Source organism: Microtus ochrogaster, linkage group LG4 (genome assembly GCF_000317375.1).
Source record: "Microtus ochrogaster isolate Prairie Vole_2 linkage group LG4, MicOch1.0, whole genome shotgun sequence".
Lineage (NCBI taxonomy): Eukaryota > Metazoa > Chordata > Mammalia > Rodentia > Cricetidae > Microtus > Microtus ochrogaster.
The window spans coordinates 35,015,119-35,038,346 of record NC_022030.1 but is presented as its reverse complement, the minus strand read 5'-3'; the positions used below and the strand labels follow the sequence as shown (position 1 = coordinate 35,038,346).

The 23,228-nt window shown below is 41.2% G+C and overlaps 1 protein-coding gene across 1 annotated transcript in view; it reads left to right on the top strand.

The window, feature by feature from the left end:
• Farp2 (FERM, ARH/RhoGEF and pleckstrin domain protein 2) overlaps window positions 1-23,228 on the top strand; it is a 112,456-nt gene that overhangs the window by 16,958 nt on the left and 72,270 nt on the right. The gene's annotated exons all lie outside the window — the stretch shown is intronic.

Genomic DNA, 23,228 nt, shown 5'->3' with positions numbered 1-23,228 from the left:
AGGTGTTTGACTCCTGGTACCTCCATAATAGATGCCAGGTGGCCTCAAGGTGTGTCAGCATACCTGTCTGAGCAGAGAATAGTCCTTCCTGCTCAGGGACTGAATGAACACTAGGAAGAGAGCCTGTGGATGAGGTGTTACACAGTGAGGGGTGACAGGTGACATCAATATGTACTGGACAGTGAGGGCCTGCACTGACAGGGAGCAGACAGGAAAGCCTTATATTGGGAGTTAGTATGTAGTGAGGGTCTTGCATTGGGTAGTGTGGGCCTAACTTCCTGAGGCAGTACAGTGAACCTACCTTAAAGGCCATGTGCAGTGAGTGTGAGCCTGCTGTTGTGAGGGTGCACAGCGAGTGCTGATGTTGGGAGACAGTTCACGTTATTCGTGCAGAACTTACTTGCTCAGGTTAACTTATACAGTTCACGTTATTAGTGCAGAACTTACTTGCTCAGGTTAACTTATACAGGTTTTTTTTTTAAAGCAGGATTGCCTGTAACCCAGACTAACCTTGAACTCTGTATATAGCTAAAGATGATTTGTAGCTAAAAAATTCCATTTGTCATTATATACCATTTAGCTATAAATAATGCTGTTTATGGACATTCATGTAAAAGATTCTGTTTGAGCATGTCTTAATTTCTTTGGTATGGGACAGGGAGGTCAAATTGCAACATCACATGATAACTCATTTAGTCATTTAAGGATGCTAATCTGTCTCCCAAAGTCACTGTTCTACTTTTTTATTCCCATCAGCTGCATTAAAACGTTCTGGTTTCTCTACATTTTTTTTGAACCTTTGAATTTCAGCCATTCTAGTTGGTGTAACATTTAGGAAATTTCTCCTGAGATAGATTAGGATACAGTGGCTCAGTCAGAGTGGGCCCTGTCTCTGAGTCAGCACAGCAGAGAGAGCTGTGTCTGCGGTGCAAGGGTAGGAGGAGCTAGGGGAAGGTGTGCTTCTTCTGCCCATAAAGACCCTGAAGAGGTATCGCTAGATATGAACAAAAGTTTAGTTGTATGATTTTAGAACATTTTAGTTTCATCTAGAAATGTTACACAGGTTTGTAGGAATAACAGATTGATTCCTGTCTGTCTGGTTTGGTTTGGGTTTGGTTTTGAGATGCAGTTAAATTCTATAGCCCAGGTTGGCATAGAATTCACTGTGTATACAGTCCAGGCTGACCTCAAACTGAACTATAAGGTTAAATATTTATTTAAATAAAGTAGCAAATAAGGTGGTGTGCATCTATAATCCCAGTACTCAGGAGGCTGAAGCAGGAGGATTACCACAAATTATAGACAAGCTGGAGTTAAAAAGTTATTCTCCCATTGTTGCCACTTGTGCTCTTGGGAATTCTTTCTTACTTTCTCTTAATAAATGGACACTTTGTGTTCTTACTTCTTGTCCCAATTCCCATATGCTTCTTGGGCTGGAGAGTGAACTCAGAGGCCACTTGCTCAGTGAGACATCGGTGGCTATTGATTGTTTATTACCCAGAATACTGAGTTAAGCTCAACAAGAGCTGTGAAAGTCTTCATACTCAAGGCACCCACATCATTTGAAAGTTTTCCCAAGATTAAATTCAGCAAGCCAGCGAGTCTGTGGAGACCTAGAACACCTACACTTAAATATTCTCAGAGAATCCAGGAAGTCTATGAATGTTAAAAACACTGAAAAAGACATCACAGCAAACTTTACAAAGTGCCTCCCTAGGCAGTGTCATAGAAGACACACAGGATGGTTTCTGTCTCTCAGATAAAGGATTGTGACAGAGTCTATGAATTGACACAACTCATTGAAAACACTTTTTCTTATTCCTTCTGGCTTTTTGCATTTCTTAGTTTTAACAAACGTAATCGGATTGTCTGTGAAGAGTTTCTTCTTTTTAACTCTCTGTGCCTTTCATTGTATTATCGCATTGGTTATAGCTTCCAGTGCTGTGTTAAACACACATGTTGAGAAAAGATATTATTGTTCTTAATCTTAAGGCAAAACATTTGCAGCTTTATCCTTAAGTATATTGTTTGCTGTGGGTTTTTTATAGATGTCTTTAACATGTTAAGAAGTTGCCATCTATTTCTGGCTAAGTGAGACTTCTCCCCTTCTCTTTAAAACCATATGTTAAAATTTGCCAATTTTTTTGCATTAATTGAAATGATACTTTGTTTTTCTTTATTGCTTTCTTTTTTCAGACAGGGTCTCACTATGTAACCCTGGCTCACTCTGTAGACCACTCTGGCCTGTAACTCAGAGACCTGCCTGCCTCTGCATCCTGAGTGCTGGGATTAAAGTCATGTGTCATCACGTCCTGCTTACTTGCTCTTTTCTTATTCTTTTTGATATTATTAATTACATTAATTATATTGTCCTAACTCTCACTTATTACCTTCTGAACCCAGACACCAGCATGTCCTGGAATCCCCAACCTCTCATGCATCACTAGTTGGCTAGTTTTTCTCCAACTTGACACAAGCTTGAGAAGAGGGGACCTCAGCTGAAAGAATGCCACCAAAAATATTGGCCTGGAAGCAAGCCTGTGGTGCATTTCCTTGATTAATGATTGGTGTGGGTGGGCCCATGCCATTGTGAATAGTGACACCCCTCAGCCGATGGTCCTGAGTTGTTCATGCAGGCTGAGAAAACCATGAGGAGCAAACCAGTGAGCAGTGATTATCTTTGCTTCAGTTCCTGCCTCCAAGTTTTTGCCTTGAGTTCCTACCCTGACTTCTTCAGTGATGAACTGACTATAAGCTATAAAGTGAAATAAACCCTTTCCTCCCCAACTTTCTTTTGGTCATGGTGTTTTGAAAATAGGAACCCTGGCTAATAAGCTTGCACATCCTTGTTTCTTCCAACACTTAATATGTAGCTAAATCTTTTTTTCAAAACAGGGTTTCTCTGTGCAATAGTAGCCCTTGATGTCCTGGAACTCACTTTGTAGACCAGGCTGGCTTCTAACTCACAGAGATCCACCTGTCTCTGCCTCCTGAGGGCTGAGATTAAAGGTGTACCACTACTACTCGGCTGCTAAATCTTATTTATCCATCAGGAATCTGCTGAACTATTACTTCCTTTGGGTGGATTTCCCAAAACCAAATCTCCTTCCTCCTCATTATTATACTTAAGATTATCAGTACTATGCATTATATATGTAAATTTTATTTTTTTATTTATTTATAATAGTATTCTTGACATTTATAGATGTGGTATTTGGTTTTCCAGAGGTCAGTCAGTCAGCTGCTTTCTGACCTGGAAGAGTGTCATTTGTCTCAGTTAATTGAATGAGCTATATGGTTGCAAACACTATAGTCTGACCTCTGCTCTAAAGGGTCTTAGTTTTGAGTCTTATGGTTATTTTATTTATTTTGGGTTTTTTTTGAGACAGGGTTTCTCTATGTAGCCCTGGCTATCCTGAAACTCACTCCGTAGACCAGGCTTGCCTCAAACTTACAGAGATCCGCCTGCCTCTGCCTCTGAGTGCACCCAGCCTTAACTTTATTTTAGAATCAGGACTTATGATACTGTTATCCATAGACATCATTTACTGAAACAAACTTAGTTACCAGAATTACGTAAGATGGTGAATGAAGATGCGCATCATGGTTCTTCATACTGACTATGACTAGATTGAGATGCTACTGTCTGAGAGGAAGGCACTTACTGCAGTGATGCAGGAAAAAAGAGGAAATCACCGGGACAGTTTTTTGGGTGAAGCGCATGTGTGGATGTAGGCTTCAGTTATTATTCTTATCTTAATGGACTTTTGACATTTATAGATGGGATATTTGGCTATCTAAAGGCCAGTCAGTGACTGGCTTTCTGACCTAGGATAATCTTGGTTTGTTTCGGCTTATCGAATGAGTTGTATGGTTGGTGATCAACACTGAAATCTAGTTTTATCTCTAGAGACTCACTTTGAGACATAACTATTTTATTTTATTTTTATTTTTTTTTTGTTTCATAACTATTTTAGAACCTTGTAGAAGAAAGTTATGTATCAGCTTGCTTTGTCCCACATGCTATGCTGTGGAGTAGAAATGCTTTCAGATCTGGCATTGACAGACAGGCCAACTCTGTCATTCATACAGTGAAGGGGGTACCCAAGACCTCTCCTACAGAGTCCTCTCGAAACTGCAAAGAGCAGGAAGTCTAGGGCAGGTGAACTTTCATTGGTTGATGATTTGCTATTTTAAAACTTAGGAGTTAATATGAAGGAATAATTCTTCTATTACCTGAAGGTTAGTATTGTAGCAGAAGTGACTTTAATAATTATAAGAAGCATTGGTGTTGAGGATGTGGTTCAATGGTAGAGCACTTGCTAGCATGTACAAAGAAAGCCCTAAGTTTAACTTTCAGCACTATGCTAGAAACCAACCAAACAAACAAACAAATAAGTAAAATAGGTATAGTGATATACTCCTGTAATCTTAGTGTCTTGGGGGCTGATGCAGGGGGATTACTATAAATTTGAGGCTGGCCTGTACTACATATTGAGTACCAGGTTTACAGAATGAGATTTTTTTTTCTAAAAAAAAAACAACAACAACAACAACAAAAAAATGGTCTTAGGCTGAGCATGGTGGCAAAAGCGTTTAATCCCAGCTCTGGGAAGGCAGTCAGGTGGATCTCTGAGTTCTGCATGAACCAGGGCTACGTAAAAAGACCTTGTCTCTGAAAAGGTGGCTCAGTGGTAAAGAGCATTCACTAGCTGCTCTTCCAGAATATTGGAGTTTAATTCCCAGCACCCCCATGATGGCTCATGACTCCATTTCAAGAGAATCCACATGTTCTTTGGGTCTCTGAAGGCATCTCTGGCATGCTTGTGGTACACACTCATTCACAGAAGATAAATAATAAATTAATAACTAAAATAACAAAGACCCTGCCTCAACAAAATAAATAAATAAAAGAAAAAGAGGTCTGGGCTGTAGATGTAGGATGCGGATGGGAAGAATGTCCTGTACCTTTACTGAGAAATGGGAATCAAGTTCTAATGAGCAGTTGGGTATTTTTCATTAGTACTACTCTATTTTTTCATATTTCAATATCCTTTAGTATATGCAAAAACTAATGCATGAGCCTTCATTTTCTTTGTTGAAGAAATAACTTGCCAGGTGTGAATCCCAGCACTCAGACAGAGGCAGGCTAGCTAAGCGCCATCTTTAAAGAAGTAAAAGAAATACAGAGTAGGCTGGGAATGTAGCCACATTGGTGTCATGCTTGTCTGTTATGCTCAGAGCCTCGGGTTTGGTCTCCGGCACTGCATAAATAGGGTATGATACTGCCTGTGTTGTCATTGCCCATCATCCAGTCTTAATGTAAGTTCAAGGTCGTCTTCAGCTGCACAGGGAGTTCAAGGCCAGAATGTGCAAATGAAATACCTATCAAAACAACCAAAAATGATAAAAAAAAAAAAAGCAATAGTTCAACTATGTGACAAGGACAAATTCTCAGGCATGAAGTTCCGAGCTAGAATACAAATTTTGTGTTCCAGTAAAAGCTTAATGCTTTAGTTCTGACCAGGAAAAAATAGTCAGAATTCCAGAAAGTATTGTAAACAGATGTTTGCCATTTCTCCCACATGAGCATCCTAAATATGGCAAATAAATGGCCTTAAAACTCATTTTGGTCTGCCCTCAGAAGAAAAGCTAGTAATTTAACATCTTAAGTTTGGGGATAATGTAGGTGTTTTGCAAAAGCTCTTAGAAGATTTTTAGGATACATAGCTGTTACATGACTCTGCTCTAGATCTTGAAACCTATAATTTTGTCATAGAAAATTGATTCTTTTTTTTTTTTTTAATCCTAGTGCTAGGAATGTGGTTGGGTGGTGCGTGGCAGGCATTGACATTCTTATTCTTAGCTATTCTGATTGTGTTCTTGGGACTCTCTGGACCAGCTCCCCCTGCCTAACGCCAGCAAACACCCCTGTTTTGATTAGAAAGTGAATGATGCCTGATGAAGAAGGTAAGTTTTAAAATAGAGGATGGGAAATGTTATCTTGCTTGTCCTGGTACCCCAAAAACTCCTTTAGCCACGGTTTTATAAAGGAGACTGCTACAGTGATTCAGGATCTCAGCAGAGGGTATAGAAGTGAATTTGTTGGTCAGTTCCCAGCTTCTTTAGCTGTGGGTCACAACCCCATATGGGCTCATGTAACTGAATGTGCGCATTGTGAAAAACTTGGCATCAGTAAAAGATTTCTTAATGAACAGTGACTAAAAAGTAATTTAGAACTGAATGTGCATAGTGCGTGCAGTGCTCACCCACCTTATACTGCACCATATACCGATTGCTGCCTTGTTCCTGAACACAATGTGCACCCTTCATACTGCACATACCTTACACCATGTAAGCCCAGTGAATACTGCTTGAAAAGCCTCAACTCAGATTCAAGGCTGTTGTATGGTATAAATTGCCTTGTTTTTATTATACATGCAAAATTTTCTCTGTCTATAGAAATATAATGGTTTAATTATAGAAAACAAAGATTTTTAATACTTTCCTACCATCGTTTTCTCTCAGCAGGTATCAAATTAATATGTCTTTTGATTGTCTTGTGTTAGAATGTTTGTATTGATGACTTAAGTTTCATTTTAAAATATTAAATGAACTTCGTAGAATTAGGTTAGAGTTTCCAATTGTTTCTGAAATGGCAGTAAACATTTATTTTATGTTATATATTGATACAAAGTAGCATTCTCAACATTGATGACTATAAAATCAAAATATTGTTCAACCCTGAAGAACATTAAACATTCTCTGTGTCCTGCAGCATCAAATGTTCAACCAAGATTTAATTCTTAAAAGTAAATATGCACCAGATAATGGTGGAGCACACATTTAATTCCAGCACCAGGGAGGTAGGGGCAGATAGATCTCTGTGAGATTGAGGCCAGCCTGGCCTGTAGAGTGAGTCTCAGGACAGCTGGGTCTACACAGAGAAACCTTGTCTCAAAAAAACAAAATAAAACAAAACAAAAATGTACTTCTATCTCTTTGTATTCAAATTTGCTTTTGTTCTTAATAAATGATGAACTTATTTGTATACCAAAGATTTTGTTTGTTTTGCTTTTGTTGTTGGTTGTTTTCAACAGGGTTTTTCTGTGTTGTCCTGGCTGTCCTAGAACTCACTCTCTAGCTGGTCTCATAACTCAGAGATCCACCTGCTTCTGCCTCATGAATGCTGGGATTGAAGGCATGCAGCACCACTGCCACAGGCCAAAGTGGTGTAGGAGGTCTTTCTTTCTATGTGTTGCTTGCATTGGTTAATGAATAAAGAAACTGCCTTGGCCTGATAGGACAGAACTTAGGTAGGTAGAGAAGACAGAACTGAATTCTGGGAGGAAGAAAGCAGAGTAAGAGAGCCGCCATGGATTCAGACATGCTGAATCTTTCCTAGTAAGCCACTGCCACGTGGCGATATACATAGAAATGGGTTAAATCAAGATGTGAGAGTTAGCCAATAAGAGACTAGAGCTAATGGGCCAAGCAATAATGCAATTAATACAGTTTCTATGTGGTTATTTCGGGGCTAAGCAAGCCGGGTGGCCAGGGCGAACAAGTGGGCCTTCCTCCCTACAACACCAAAGGATTATTTCTAAGAGAAATTTCTTTATGATTTACTGGTAAACACCTGTTGTATATGCCTGTACAACTGGGATCATGAAAATTTTACTGGGTGAAAGGGAAAAAGTAGCTCAAAGTCAGGATATCTTGGCTTGTAGTGCTGTTCCTTGAGCACCAGGGAATTCGCACCCTTGATGTCATTTATCTCCTCATTACCAACCCCAGCAGGGGACAGGAGTCCTCCCAGGTGGCATAGGGACATGTGAGCTATAAGCCCCAGTCAGAACCTCTGTGCTTTCTTTTTACTTGCATAATCAAGAAAGAAGTTAACTCATGAGAGACATCTGCTTATTTTACCTTTGAATTATCACTACCTTTCTGTTTTTGAATCTCCTTTTGATATTCAAACACTATATTCTTGACTTAACTCCTCATAGATAGGTTGTTCTGACTAGTCCTTTGTCAACTTGACACAAGCCAAAGTCTTCTGAAAGGAAGGAACCTCAATGGAAAAAAAAAAAATGCCTCCATTAAATCAGTTCTTAGATAGGCAAGCCTAAGACAGGCATTTTCTTAATTAGAGATTAATGGGAATCGGGAGAGCTAGGGGATACCACTGTGAGTGTTGCCACCCCAGGGCTGGTGCTGGGGGGAACCTCCAAAAGGGCAAGGGCTGTGAAGATTCTCCTGTCCCATGTAAGTGCTCATCAAGGGGTGACTTCACCTTTTGATAGTAGATAGGATGACCAGTCTGGGGACAGGCAGCCTCTTTCCCTAGCCATTTCTGTCATTTCCCAGTAGGACTGTGAGCAGAGTGGCAGGTTATGCATGGACTCAATAACATGGACTTTTCCATTCACCAAGGCTGACCTGGTTACAACTGCTGCTGAGAGCCAGATCTGCCAACAGCAGAGACCAGCAGTGAGCCCCAGATGTGTCACCATTTCCGGGGTGAACAGCCAGTGACTTGGTGGCAGGTTAGGTACATTGAAAAAATTCCTTCATGAAAAGACAATGCTTGGTTCTTCATGGAATAGATACTTATTCTGGTTATGGATTTGCCTTTCCTGCATGTAATGCTTCTGCCTAAACCACCATCCAGGGTTTACAGATTGCCTTACCCACTGTCACGGTATTCCACACGATATTGCTTCTAACCAAGGAACTTAACTTCACAGTCACAGAAGTATGGCAATGGGCCCTGCTCACAGAATCCATTTATTTTACCATGTTCCTCACCATCCTGAAGCATCTGACCCGACAGAACAATGGAATGACATAGAGCACCAACTAGGTGTCAGCCATGGTACAGTCTCTCCCATAGCTAGGATTCACAGATCCGGAGTCAAGGGGTGGAATGAGAATGGTTCCACTTACTGTCACCGCTAGTGATGCTTCCTGTTCCCACCACTTTAAGTTCTGCTGGCCTAGAAGTTTTGGTTCCAGACAAGGGGAGCATGCCTGCCAGGACATGGATTATTCGTCAGAGTAGGAGGAGGGTAGGTTATGTCACAAGGCATGTCTGCTGTTATTTCAAGCATACAATGCCCACATGCTCATTCATCTTTTCATCAGCTTTCATCTCTGGAACTGGTTAGGACCAAGGTTTGTTATGTCAGTCCTTAGCCGCCTGATAGAGTGTGGACATGTATCTCTACCAATCTGCGAATTTGGGGAAGAGATTTGGTAGGACAGTTTGGTCAGGCATCACATCTGGGCATGCAGATACCTATACAAGGACCAAGAGTCGCTAGCACTAGCCTCCTGAGGTTAGTGAGATTGCAGGCCAGCTTGCTCCCAGAAGCCAAGGGGCTCATAGGTCACTATAGTCCTTCCTCAGCTGCCCAGCACACATACAGTAGAGTGATATAGTACTTTAGAACTGCTAGCCTCCCTTCCATGTTGTGATGACTCAGGAAGAAATGGGTGGCTCCAGCTGATTTGCTGCCTCTCAAAAGATGTCAGTGGTGAGACTGTTCCTAGTCTCACTGTATCTAGCCGACCTGCCACACGTACTCTTTTATGTCAGCATGTGCACAGCTGTGCTTCTGAGTTGAGGGATACATATCTTGGATTGCTACTAAGGTGTTGCTGGATTGTTCTGGAAAGTAAGCTGTTTTATAGTCTTGTGACCTCCACAGGAGTCAACTCGTTCCCAACTTTGATCCCTTTTTTATCATACCCCTGCTGCCATCTTCTGTCTTTGCTTCCCCAGCTTTCGCAGAGCCGTATCATGCTCTAGTTCTTACCGTCTCTCACCTGACCTGCTGTGGGCCTGTAAACCAGGCCTACCCTGGTCACTGTCTCAGCCATGTCGTCCTGACTCCACCTCAGTGGCCTTTAAAGCCTGGCAGTAAACAGGTGGGTGTCATGTTGAGAGCTCCCTAAACATTATAGACAGTAGGCTGTGGCTGTGAGAAGAGTTAATGAGCTTGGGAATGGGGCTCTTCTATTCCCCGTCACCATCCGTCAGGGATCTCTTTTCTAACTCTTCCCCATTCACCAGTGGGCAGAAAGCCTCTCTTCTCCATGTGTGTTTTCCATTTCAGATCCCCCTCAACTGTGGGCCTTTCTCGGTCACATCAGTCCTGCTTGCAACATATAAAAAGGAAACTCTATACTATGCGCTGATGGCGTATACCTGCAAACCTAGCACTTGGGATACTAGGGCAAGAAGATGGAGAGCTTGATACTAGCCTGAGTTACATAGTGAGATTTTGTCTTTAACAAAATTGCTTTATTCTGTTACCCATCACTTTTAGATATAAAAAGAGTCCAAGATCTTCCCAGAATTCTGAGAGTACAAACACAGTGATTTCTGTCTTTCCAGAGACAGCACTCTGCTTTTCTACCTTACAGAATATCATATACTTATAGATGTCATGTTATTTTACAAGCAGTGTGTCCCCATTTGGGTTGTGCTTGCACTGGCAGTTCCTTGGCTTTCCCTGGGAAAGCCCCAGATAAGAACTCTATACAGCCATTACATCCATATGCTGCATACTGCTACATGGGTGTCTCAGCACTATTCCGCCTTAAGATTTTGCAGAGGGTTCATCTAAAAAATAATTGTTTTAACTGGGCATAGCACACATCTTTAATCCCAGCATTTAGGAAGCAGAGGTAAGCAAATCTCTCTTGAGTTTGAGGCCAAACTGGTCTACAAGCCGTAGGACAGCTGGGATGACTTAGAGAGACCCTATCTCAAAAAAAGAAAAAAAAAAACAAACAAGCAAAAGCAAACAAAATTTGAAAGTAATGTATATTTACTATAGAAACCTGGAAACTCTCATAGCCACACCCATAGGTGGTTGCTAAAGTGAGCAGCCATCCAAAGTTCTGAGGAACCTTCTAAAGCCTTTTATATCAGCATCTAAGAATTAAATGGAGTTGGGGTTTGTCTGAGTCAGGGTTTCAGTTGATGTGATAGCATACAGTGAACAAAAGTAAGTTGGGGAAGAAGGATTTATTTCATGTTATTGCTTATAAATCCGTCACTGAGAGAAACCAGATAGAAACCTGGAGGCAGGAGCTGATACAGAGGCCATAGAGGGTCACTGCTCACTGGATTGCCTTTCATGGCCTGCTCAGCCTGTTTTCTTGCCGAGGACCATCAGCCCAGGTGTGGCACTATCCACAGTGAATTGGGCCCTCCCACATAAACTATCAATCAATAAAATACACCACAGGCTTTCCCACAAGCCAATCTTGTGGGGACATTTTCTCGGTTGAGGCCTGAAGAGGGGGTCAACTCCCCTTGGGATTGGAATTAGAATTCTCACCCTTGATGTCAGTCCTGGGAATCAAACCTACTACTACTGCTAAGCCGTCTCTCCGGCCCTGATAGCAAGTGAAGCAAATTTGTGTTAGATCAATAGTGCTTCCTTTTAGGGCCAGTGAGACATGTTAGCAGATAAGGACACTTGCTGCCAGTAATGGTATCCTAAATTCAGTCTCTGTGGCCCACATGGTGGGATGGCTGACTCCCTTGAGCTGTCCTTTGACTTACACACACACACATTAATAATTTAAAAAGTATTCTTGGTTTTATAGCATTACTTGAATTTTAAATTTTATTTGTGTGTGTATATGTAAGATACCTGTATAAAGGTCAGAGAACAGCTTGTGGGAGTTGGCTCTTTTCTTTCCCCTCAGGTTTCATAGCTCAAACTCGGGTCATCAGGGTTGCATAGCAAGCATTATTACCTAGTATTTCATTGATGACAGTGAACGCGTGTGCACACATACACACACGCATTTACCTGCATGAATGTGTGTGTGCCATGTGTATGCCTGGTACCCTCAGAGGTCAGAAGAGGCCATCAGATCCCCAGGAACTACAGTTAAGAGATGTTTGTAAACCACCATGTAGATGCTAGGAACCAAATCCAGGTTCTCTGTAAGAGCAGCAAGTACCATCTCTTTCTCTTCTTGTCTCCTCCCACCAGTCTTAAATATTTTAAAAACATAAAATAACAAAAATCCCTTAAATATAATTAGGTATAAAATATTGTTAATAAAATTGTTATTATATGTAAATCTTAACCTATAAAGTAGAACTAAAAGACAATCTTAGGAATCTTATATCAAGTCATGCTGAGAACACACACACACATATATTTGTTTTGTTTTTGTTTTTCAAGACAAGATTTCTCTGTATAGTTTCACCTTACCAAATTAGAAAAGTCATATTTAGAGATAACTAGGAATATCATTAGGGCTTATGATGGCTTACCTTGGGTGTCAGCTTGACTAAGTCAGGAATCAGCTAAAACCCAAAGTAGCTGGGCATGCCTCTGAATAATTTTTACTGACTGAATCCTCGAGATGGGAAAACATCCTAGATCTGGATTGTTTGAAGTCAGAAACCCACCTTAGTCTGGGCATCCTCTGTGGCAGACTTCAAAAACAGACATGGAAGAAAGAAGCTTTTGATTCTTGCCTGCCCTCGCCCTTGCAGTCTTGCTGCTGAGGCATTCATTCCTTCACTGGTGTTAGAACCTACTTCTTCAGGATTCCAGCACACACTAAAGATCAACTAAGTCATCCGGCCTTTTGTACTGAATAATAGACTGTATTCTTGACCTTTCTGTCTGGAGACAGCCACTGTTAGACTTGCTGGACTAGTCTACACACTGCTGTTAATAGATCCACTGTGTGTTTTCATTATTAGGAATCTTATATCAAGAATGTAAAGAAACCTAATACCTAGTTGTTGATAGGAACATTGGTAGGAGTTTGTTTACAGAAGCATGTGCACAACTGAAGAAAATGTCCCTCCAATCTTCAGTTTATTGGCAAATAAATCCTCAAAGAGGGTGGGGCCATATACTCATATATTCATCCCCCTCCCCTCACAGGGTGTTGAGAGACCCAGTCTCTTGGAGATCTTGCACAGATAGTCACATCTGCTGTGTGTACAACTACTATGTCATGTCTGTGGGTTAGCATTCCACACTGTTCCACTTCCTTTGCCCCTTACATTTTTTCTATATCTTCCTCCTTGATTTTCCCTCAGTTTTGGGTGGATGTCATTTATGGCTGGCATTCAGCAGTCCTTTAACTCTCTGTACTTTGACAATTTATTCATCTCTGCGGTTAAAGCTGGCCATTGCAAAAAGAAGCGTCTCTCACCAACACTGACAGCAACACTGTTCTGTGGAGATAAATGTGGTTACTTTAAGGCAGTTTAACAGGCACAGCACATCTAGTTAGCAGACCAACAGCAATGGCTTCTGTGTTGGTGGCTGTAGCCTTCCTAGCCCTGGCTTTTGACTGGATTTAAAGTACTAAGTATGAATTCCCTCCTGTGGAGTGGTCATCAAATCCAATCAGAAAGCTGTTAGTTATACCCATAACAGCTTTGCCATTATTGCACCACTGAAATCTACTTGCCTGGCCAGTTGGGATTTGAAAGGAGGGAACCTTAATTGAGGAAAATGCCTTCATAAGATCTATTTGTAAGGCATTTCTTAATTAATGACTGAAAGAAGGGGGCCCATCCCATTGTGAGTGGGACTATCCCTGAGCTGATGGTCCTGGGTTCTATAAGAAAGGAGGCTGAACCAAGCCAGTAAGCAGTACCCCCTCTATGGCCTCTGCATCGGTGCCTGTCTCCAGAATCCTGCCCTGTTTGAATTCCTGTCCTTTCCTGACTTCCTTCAGTGATGGAATGTGATGTGGAAATATAAGCCAAATAAACGCTTTCCTCCTAACTTGCTTTTTGGCCATGGTGTTTCATCACAGCAATAGAAACCCTAACTACCGTAGTATTATTGCACAGTCTCCAGCTGAGGAAGACTGAGACTGCTAATGACAGTTCTCTCCAGCAGCTGCACAGTACCTTCCAGTGCTAGGAGGACTAGCCACTCCAGCTCAAGCTTGATTTCTCCATGTTCTGAGATCAAGACCTATAGTAGCTTCAGCACTAGTAGCCAATCAAGAGCAGTGGCAGTTATCTGTGTTGTTGGAGAGCACTAGGGGCCTCCCTGGCTATCAGCTTGTAGGACAATATTTCACTCCTGTCACTAGAATATTCACTTAATAACCATCTTCTGGGAGCAGCTTTATATACCCACAAGGGATACCTCTGTTCAAACTTTTTTTTAATTTTTGCTTTTTGATTCACCTACCAAAATAACTTTAAAAATATTTTTAAGATTTATTTATTTTTTAATTTTATGTTCACTTGTGTCTTGCCCACATGCAAGTCTGTGTGAGGGAGTCATATCCCCTGGCACTGGAGTTAAACAGACAGCTGTGAGCTGCCATGTGGGTGCTGGGAATTGAACCCGGGTCCTGTGGATGAGCAGCTAGAGCAGCTAGTGCTCTTAGCTGATGAACCATCTCTCCAGCCCCCTATAAAATAATTCTTACATTATAGGCTGAACATTTATATCTTATAAAAATGTTGACACTGTCAATGTGATATTTGGAGATAGGGGACTTGAGAGGTAATCAGATCACCAAGTGGAATGGAATCCATTCCTGTGTAAGAGGAGATGTGGAAGATATTGCCTTCTCTTTCCATTCATACACAATAAATCTTTTAAAAAATCAAATTTTTAAAATTATATTTTCCTCTTTGTCGTGCCAATACACTTTTTATTGGAGTCAATTTTCTGCATTGATAGTCTAGGAATTTGAGGTTACTCTTTCTTTGTCTGTGTGGTTTGAAATGGGTCTCCATGCTGCAGCGAGTCGTGGAAATGAGTAGGGTCCCAGCACAGTGAGGGTACACTGATGGGCAGTTCTGTTTCCCTGTTCCAATTCCACATGTACTCACCCACTTCCATTAATAAAGAAGAAATAAGGGAATTACCTAATGTGGTTTACTTTAGAGAGTTTTCTTTGAGCCAAATTGCCTTTGTGTTTTGCTTTTTCTCTGAGTAGAAGATAAGAAATAAAAGGAAGTCCTGTGTTAATTGTTCAGATCCTAAACATCAGTTAATAGGTTGTTTCTGTGTATGACATATGCTGCATGCAAGTGTGTTGAGAAAACAAGGTTGTAGTAAAACTACTAAGTGCAGTTTTTCTTGATATGCCCTTGCTCTTGCTTAGTCGGGAGACTTGAGCAATTTCTTCCACTAGTGGGATAGTAAGTAGTTCACTACTATCTGCACTTCTGTTCATGCCTCAGGCTCTACAAGTCCAGTGGATTCTCTACTAGGAAGCTTCTCAGGTTCTGTGTCTCAGGCCCATTGCTTCACTCATGAGACACTGACAGTCAAGGTTTCTTTGGGCTGATAAGCCTGGGAGCACAGATCAGTACCGAGTGGACCAGATGTCTGATGGCCTCTACGAAGCAGTTGGCCACTCCTAGATGTGCAGAGCTTCTGCTCCATTAAACTGCTGTCGTTGTGCAAGCAGCCTGACTTGGAGCTTGCAGGAGTGCCACAGGGCTTTGCTTTTCCTGGCTCACTCGTGGGCTTCTCTTTTCAGACAAAATGTTAAGGATAGCCAGTACAAGGGCATTCTCTAGAGTCTGTCTACTTAGTTATTCATGGCCTAGTCGGAAACAGACTATTCCACACTAGGACCTTCCACTAACTAACTAACTAACTAGTTATAGCAGGTTAACGGAAAGGCTGGGGATGGCAATGCTCAAGAATATGGGAATTGGAGTTGTACTGAGCAGCTGCCCCTTAGAGCTGAGGGAAAGGAAACTCAGTGAAATAACAGACTTGGAGAGGCCTCCTTCCCCAGAGTTGAGGTTCAGACCACTGGATGATGGTGATGTCAGTGGAAATGTTGGCAGGCCTGGACTGGAGTGCTAGTGGAAGTCACTGGCCATCCTTCACACACAACTCCTGAAGTCTCAAATAGGAGAAAACTTCTTTCTCATATTTTCCTCAGTTTCCTGCCCCAGCACCCAGCATGGCTGAGGAACATGGATTTTGGATTGAGAGACAATAAAGAAATAATTATCTCACTAATGTTAACAGGTTTCAGTTGGAATCTTAGTTTACATTGTTTCCTTGAGAAGTTTAAGATATCTGTTGTGAGTCCGCTGTCAGGTGATCTTGTGTTTCCCCTTGTACCCTGGTGGGGAATAATTGCTGTCTATAGATACCCTATGACATTGGGGCTTATTTGTTTACTTGGTTGTTTTTGTCAAGCTGAGTCTCCCTATTTATCCCAGGCTGTCCTGGAACTTAAGAGTCCTCCTGTCCTAGTCTCCTGAGTGCTGAGATTATAGGTTTGCACCACCACCCCTGTCTTCAGTTGGTCTCTTGTCCTAAGAATGTAGAATGCATGGAGTCACTTCCTGTGCCTCACTGGTGCAGAGTTAGAAGCACCTGATAACGCCATTCAAGGATGTATGAGCACCTAAGACGTGAAGTTGTAGGATAGGAGACTGAAGATGGCTGTCCACAATGGTGACGACCTTTCAGTGAATCCACAATGAATAAAGCTATAGTTGCCCACAAGCTCCCAAGATTATTTTGATTGTACCATATATTTTAAAAAGCAATTTGAGGATGACCAACTATGAGACAAGAAACAAACATTAAGTAATGAAGCTAATGATACAGATACAGATTTTGTCACAGGCAACTTGGCTTGAACTGTAAATGGGTGCGTGAGGCAAACAGGCTAGAGCACAAAATCAGGCTGTTTTCAGAAGAATTTTCCCACAGATCTGAGACAAAGGATAAAGAAGTACTTTGTTAACTGAGCTTTTGTGCCTGTTTCTATCTAGACAGAATCTTTAATGGCACTTTTGTAGATGTAGATTTTGAACAATATACTTTATGTCTAAACTTGGTGAAGGGACTTACTTGAATGCCATGACCAACTAAAATGATGAAACATTGAACAAAATGTTTTGCTTTTTATCCTCTAGTTCTCATGTTGCATTCTGATCTGGGTGGCTGCATTGTCAAGTAGGACAACAGGTTTCTCTCCAGTCTGAGTGCTGTGGATGACAGCAGTGTTTCTGTCGGTGGATGGATAGTCTTCACTTTATCTCATGGAGCATCTTGTTTCACCTGATCATTGCTTTGGGGATAGGCTAGTACTGCCTAACTGAAACTGAACTTCTTCATTTTCAGGTATAGAGACTAAACTTTTAAAACAGAATATGGGAGATGATAAGGTGGACATATGGAGGCTGGAGAGATGGCTCAGTGGATGTAAAAGCATTTGCTATGCAAGTAAAACAATCCAAGTTCAGGTCCCCAGAACCCATGTCAAAGTCCTCACAGTGATTCTGATTCACAGTACTAGCATTCCTTCAGTGAGGTGGTAGGCAGAGACAGGAGAATCCTCTGGAAGCTCCTGAGTAACGTGCCTGGAGGATAAATCACAGCAGCAAGAGAGGTCTGCCTCAAGCAAGGTGCAAGGTCAGGGACTGACTCCCAAAGTTTCCCTCTCACTTCCAGAGGGCCACCATGGCGTGTGTGAGCTATGGCATGCATGTACTTGCCGTCATATATGTCATACACACAGAATGGGCATGTGACAGATCTATATAATGTTAAGAATTGAGCTTATTATGACATTTTATAAGCTTCCAGTCAGGTCATGAGGCACCTGTAAAAATTAAGGAGCATGAGCCTATAAAAATTTATTTGGAAAGTAATGTTGAAAAATAATCTCAAAATTTTGTATCTTTAAAATACATCATGGGGGGGCTGGAGAGATGGCTCAGCGGTTAAGAGCACTGACTGCTCTTCCAGAGGACCCGGGTTCGATTCCCAGCACCCACATGGCAGCTCACAACTGTCTGAAAATGCAGTTCCATGAGATCTGACACCTTCACACCAAAGAACATAATAAAGTTAAATAAAAAAAGTTTAATAAAATAAAATAAAATACATCATGGCAGGCTAGGGAGATGGATCGGTGGCAAAGAGCATTTGTTGCTCTTGCTGGGGACCCAAGTTTGGATCCCAGCATCTACATAGTGGATCAGTCATGCAGAACTTCAGTTCTAGAGAATCTGAGTCCCTCTTCTGACTCCCATGAGCACCACACACACACTTATCTAAAAAGCATTTAAACACATAAAATTTAAAAATCTTAAAAATTAGAATAAAATACATTATGATGATAAAATTTCTCATGTTTTATATTTTTTCCCTAGTGCTGGGATCTAATCCAGGGTCTTGCACATAGTAGGCAAGCATTCTACCACTGAGCCACATCTCCAGCACCTATTGTGTCTACATATAGGCAGGAGGAAGAAATTATTAGATGCCATTTTGAGTAACTTCATCCATCATATAATCAAGGAATTGCAGTCCTGTCTGCTGTCTTATCCTCTCAGCAGGCCTCATTGAAGAGATAGTTACATACTGAGGGCCTGTGTGCATCCTCGGCGTGTTTGCAGGTAGATGTTTTCTGTATTAAGTTGGTATATATTGGTTTTCAGCTGGGAGACCTGTCCCTAGCATGGTACAGAGCCTATTTCCTGTTATTTCATTAAATATCCATAAACCCTTTCAGTCTATCTTAGTTAGGGTTTCTGTTGTGGAGTTAAACTGCCATGACAAAAAAACACCAGGAAAGGAAGGGTTTATTTCTCTTACATGTCCACATCACAGTTCATCATCGAAGGAAGACAGGGCAGGGACCTGGTAGCAGAAATTGAAGCAGAGAGCATGGAGGAATACATCTTACTGGCTTGCCCCCCGTGGCTTTCTCAGCCTGCTTTCTATGACCACTCAGTGTTACCTATCCATGGTTGGCACTGCCCACACTAGGATGAGCCCACCCACATCAGTCATTCATGCCCTAAGGCTTCCCCACAGATGTTCCCAAATAGCTCCAGCTTGGGTCAAATTGACAAAACAGTAACCAGCAACAGGATAAGAATAGCTTTTAATCTTCAGATGAAGAAAACCAAGGCTTAAAATAACCACTCAATAGAAACCAGGCATGTAGCCTCAAAGCCTGACTCGTAAGTATACAGTGAAACTTGCCCTTGCTGTTAAACACAGGGGCCAAATGATGTCTGGGGAACACCCTGTGACCAGAGGCTTACCAGCTCTCAGGAAGGACAGTTGCTGGTACAGTTTGGCAATGCCTGGCAGCACACCCATGAGTCAGAGGACTAGAAAGAGGTTCTATTTGATTTCCCATTGTCCTTACCGTATGTTTTTGTTAAGATACATAGTATCTCCCAAAAAAGGCTCATTTGTTAAAGGCTTGAACCCCAGATGATGGTAATGCAGAAAGGTGATTTTTTTTTTACTTATTTAATTTTATGTGCATTAGTGTTTTGCCATGTATTTCAGGTACCCAGGAACTGGAGTTACAGTTGTGAGCTGCCATGTGGGTGCTGGGAATTGAACCCAGGTCCTCTGGAAGAGCAGTCAATGCTCTTCTTAATCACTGGGCTATCTCTCCTGCCCTAGAAAGGTGATTTGATTATGTGTCCTACTTTCTCAATGAGCTAATCCATTGATTATTCCATAACTGTTTGTATTATTTGGAAATGGAACCTAGCTGTAGGAAGTTGGGTGGCTAGGGACGTGTCTTTAAAGGGTATTATCTTGTTCCTATGCCTTTCTTTCTCATTTTCTCTGCCTCCTGTGAGCCATCTTGGTGCACCCCATGCTCTCCATCAGATGTTCCGCCTCACCATGCACAGGCCAGAAACAAAGGTGCCAGATGACCATCTTGGAAACCTCTGAGGGGGACTGGAGAGATAGCTCAGCAGTTAAGAGCACTGACTGTTCTTCCAGAGAACCCAGGTTCAATTCCCAGCAACCACATGACAGCTAACAATTGTCTGTAACTTCGGTTCCAGGATCTGATGCCTACACACCAATGCACATAAAATAAATAAATTATTTTAAAAAAGGAAACCTCTGGAAATCTGTGCGCAGCATAAATCATATTACTTTTTTTCTATAGCATTATATTCTGGAGAGACTCATAGTTCAGTATGCAGGTGGCAGCCTTACTCTTTTTACTGCACTCAGCATTTCCTGGTCTGACTGTTCAGATTTTATCAAGCAGTCCTCTATTGTAGTGGTACTTTCCTTTGGGCTGTCCGTTCACAAATACCAACATGGAGACTTGTTAGTAATTAAAAGCTTGGCCTTGGTGGCTAGAGAGATGGCTCAGAGGTAAAGAACACTGGCTACTCTTCCAGAGGTCCTGAGTTCAATTCCCAGCAACCACATGGTGGCTCACAACCATCTGTAATAAGATCTGGTGCCCTCTTCTGTACTGCAGGAAGAACCCTGTATACATAAAAATAAAAATTTTTTTTTTTATTTTTGGTTTTTCGAGACAGGGTTTCTTTGTGGCTTTGGAGCCTGTCCTGGAACTAGCTCTTGTAGACCAGGCTGGTCTCGAACTCACAGAGATCCTCCTGCCTCTGCCTCCCAAGTGCTGGGATTAAAGGCGTGCGCCACCACCGCCGGCTAAAAAATAAAAATCTTAAAAAAAAAAAAGCTTGGCCTTAGCTGAAGCTTTTTCCCAACTAGCTCTAAAACTTAAATTAACCTACTATGTTCTGCCACGTGGTTTGGTTACCTCTTCTCTGTACCATATGTACGACCCCTTCAGTGTCTCACTGGTGTCTCTCGTGTGCCTAGATCCATCCCAAATTCCTCTCTCTGCCCCGAAGTCCCACTTAAGCTCTCCTGCCTAGCTGTTGGCCATTCAGCTCTGCATTAAACCAGTCATAGTGACATATCTCACACCGTGTAAACAAATGTCCTACAACACTTTACTGAACGATTTATGTTTAAAGTAGTATTAGAAATATTATTATAACAAATGCTGCCTTCATGCATGATTTTGCACTTATACTTCTAAGAAGGGGACATTTAAGATAATGATGCAGATACTTGGATTTGTTGGGTACTGCCTGTCCCGTGAACATGCCTGTTCTCCACTTTCTCAACATGCTGTACTTGGAGACCTCAGGTTCTGCAGGGAGAGATGAAAGTGTGATTTCATTAAGCGCTCTCACTGGTGGCTGTCGTCTTCTTTCTTCTCCTCCTCTTCCTCTACTCCTTCATCTCCTTCCTCCTCCTCCTCTTCCTTTCCTCTTCCCTTCTTTTCCTGGTACAAAAGATCAAACCCAGGGCCTCTACATGCTAGAAAGTACTGTCCCCTAAGTTATGCCTCAGCTGGCCACCTTCTTTATAAAGTGTCCACTAAGGTCTGCTGTCCTTCCTGTTGTTGTTATTTGGTTTGGGGTTTCTTGTTCCAGAGCCATGTGACTTGCTTATATATTTTGGCAACTAGCTTCTTGTCATATGTGCTTTGCATCTATTTTCTCACACTCCACATACCAAGTTTTCTTTTTGTTGATAATTCCTTCTGCCGCGCAGAGCTCTTCCTTATGGTGTACTCCCACCTGTCTGCTTTTGCTTTTAGAATGATAAACAAATAAATCAAGGCCGGTCAGTGTTAAGTAACCTTTTCTCTGTTTGAGAAAGTTTTGTTCTTTTTTGTTTTGTTTTGTGGAAGCAGCTGTGAGGCAAGGTCTTGTTAGGAAACCTTGGCTAGCCTGCAACTCACCCTGTAAACCATGCCAGCCTTAAACTTGTGCTGATCATTTTGCATCTGCCTCTCATGTGCCACTTTTAAGTGTATACTGGATTTTGGGTATGCTATTTTGGGCCTTTCTTCTAGAAGTTTTATGGTTTTAACTCAGATATGTTCAAGTCTTTATTTGAATTGACTTCTATATACAATATTAGGTAAGGGTCAAATTTCTTTCTTTAACAGTTACTCTCTTTCCCCAGTACCATTTATTAAAGAGTTTATTGTTTCCTATTCTGTCTCCTTGAAAACAAATTTAGTTGATTTAATTGCTTCTGTTTATTCTGAACTCTCTATACTCCATTGGTTTTGTGTATAGCTAATTCTGGTGCCATATTGTTTTGATTGATGTGGCTTTATAATGTCACTTGAAATCAGTGAATATGGTATGGCCAACTTTGTTTTTATTTTCAGTATTGTTTTGGGCAATATGAGACCTCTTGTGGTTAGACACAAATTTTAGAATTTTTTCTGTTTATATGAAAAGTTTCATTAGAATTTTTATAGGAATTGAGTTGAATCTGTAAGATCCAGTTATATGCTCTTTACAAGAAACATGCTGTTAGATTCAGAGATGCTTAACAGGCTGAAATGGTATGCCATGAAAACATTAAGTAGAAAGAAAGAGGTGTACGTAGTAAACGAAGTAAACTGTAGAAACAATAAAAAAATAATGGAAGGGTCAGTTCAGCCCAACATCAGAGCACCTGCCTCTAAAGCAAACAATAGCATGTGAAGGGTCCGGGAAGCTGAGGACAGGGCCATAGTTGGAAACCTCAACACCCTACCACAATGATAGAAAATCAACCAAGAAGCTGCAGACATGATCAGTGTTACAGACTCAGTGAGCATGTTCCAAGATACCTCACTTTTTTTTTTAATTTATTTATTTATTGAGGATTTCCGCCTCTTCTACTGACGGCAAGTACTTCAGTCCAAAAATACTACCATATTCATGAGTTTTCACAGCTACAAAAAAGAGACATTTTCAAAACATTTCTTCAAAGCATTAGAGTCGGGGTAATATTTCCAAAATTTGAACACACACAAATATATCCTCATAGAAAAATTCAAATTTATTGGTATTAATAAAAATATCCTTAGTGGGGATGGAGAGATGGCTCAGAGGTTCAGAGCACTAGCTGCTCTTCCAGAGGTCCTGAGTTCAATTCCCACTAACCACACGGTGGCTCACAACCATCTATAATTTGATCTGGTGCCCTCTTCTGGTATGTAGGCAGAACTCTGTACATATAATACATAAATAAATTAAAAAAAAATCCTTAGTAAAATGTAGGCAAATACAAGTCAGTTAACAATGAAAAGAATTCTATCATAACAATGCAAAGTTTATTCAAAACATTTAAGAATAGTTCAAATCAATGCTAGGAAATTTAGTAATGTATTATATCAATAAACTTGCAGAAAAAAATCATATTACTGGGTTGGGCAAGATGGCTTAGTGGACAAAGTGCTCACTGTGCAAATTGAATCCCACAGTAAAAGGTCATAACTGACTTATACAAATTGTCTCCTGATCTCCATACATATGTAGTAGCCAAGATGGCAGAGGAAAAAAATCTTGACCTCCTGAGCTTCTTGACTCTACCTCCAAAGTACTGGGATCATAGGTTCGCACCACCACA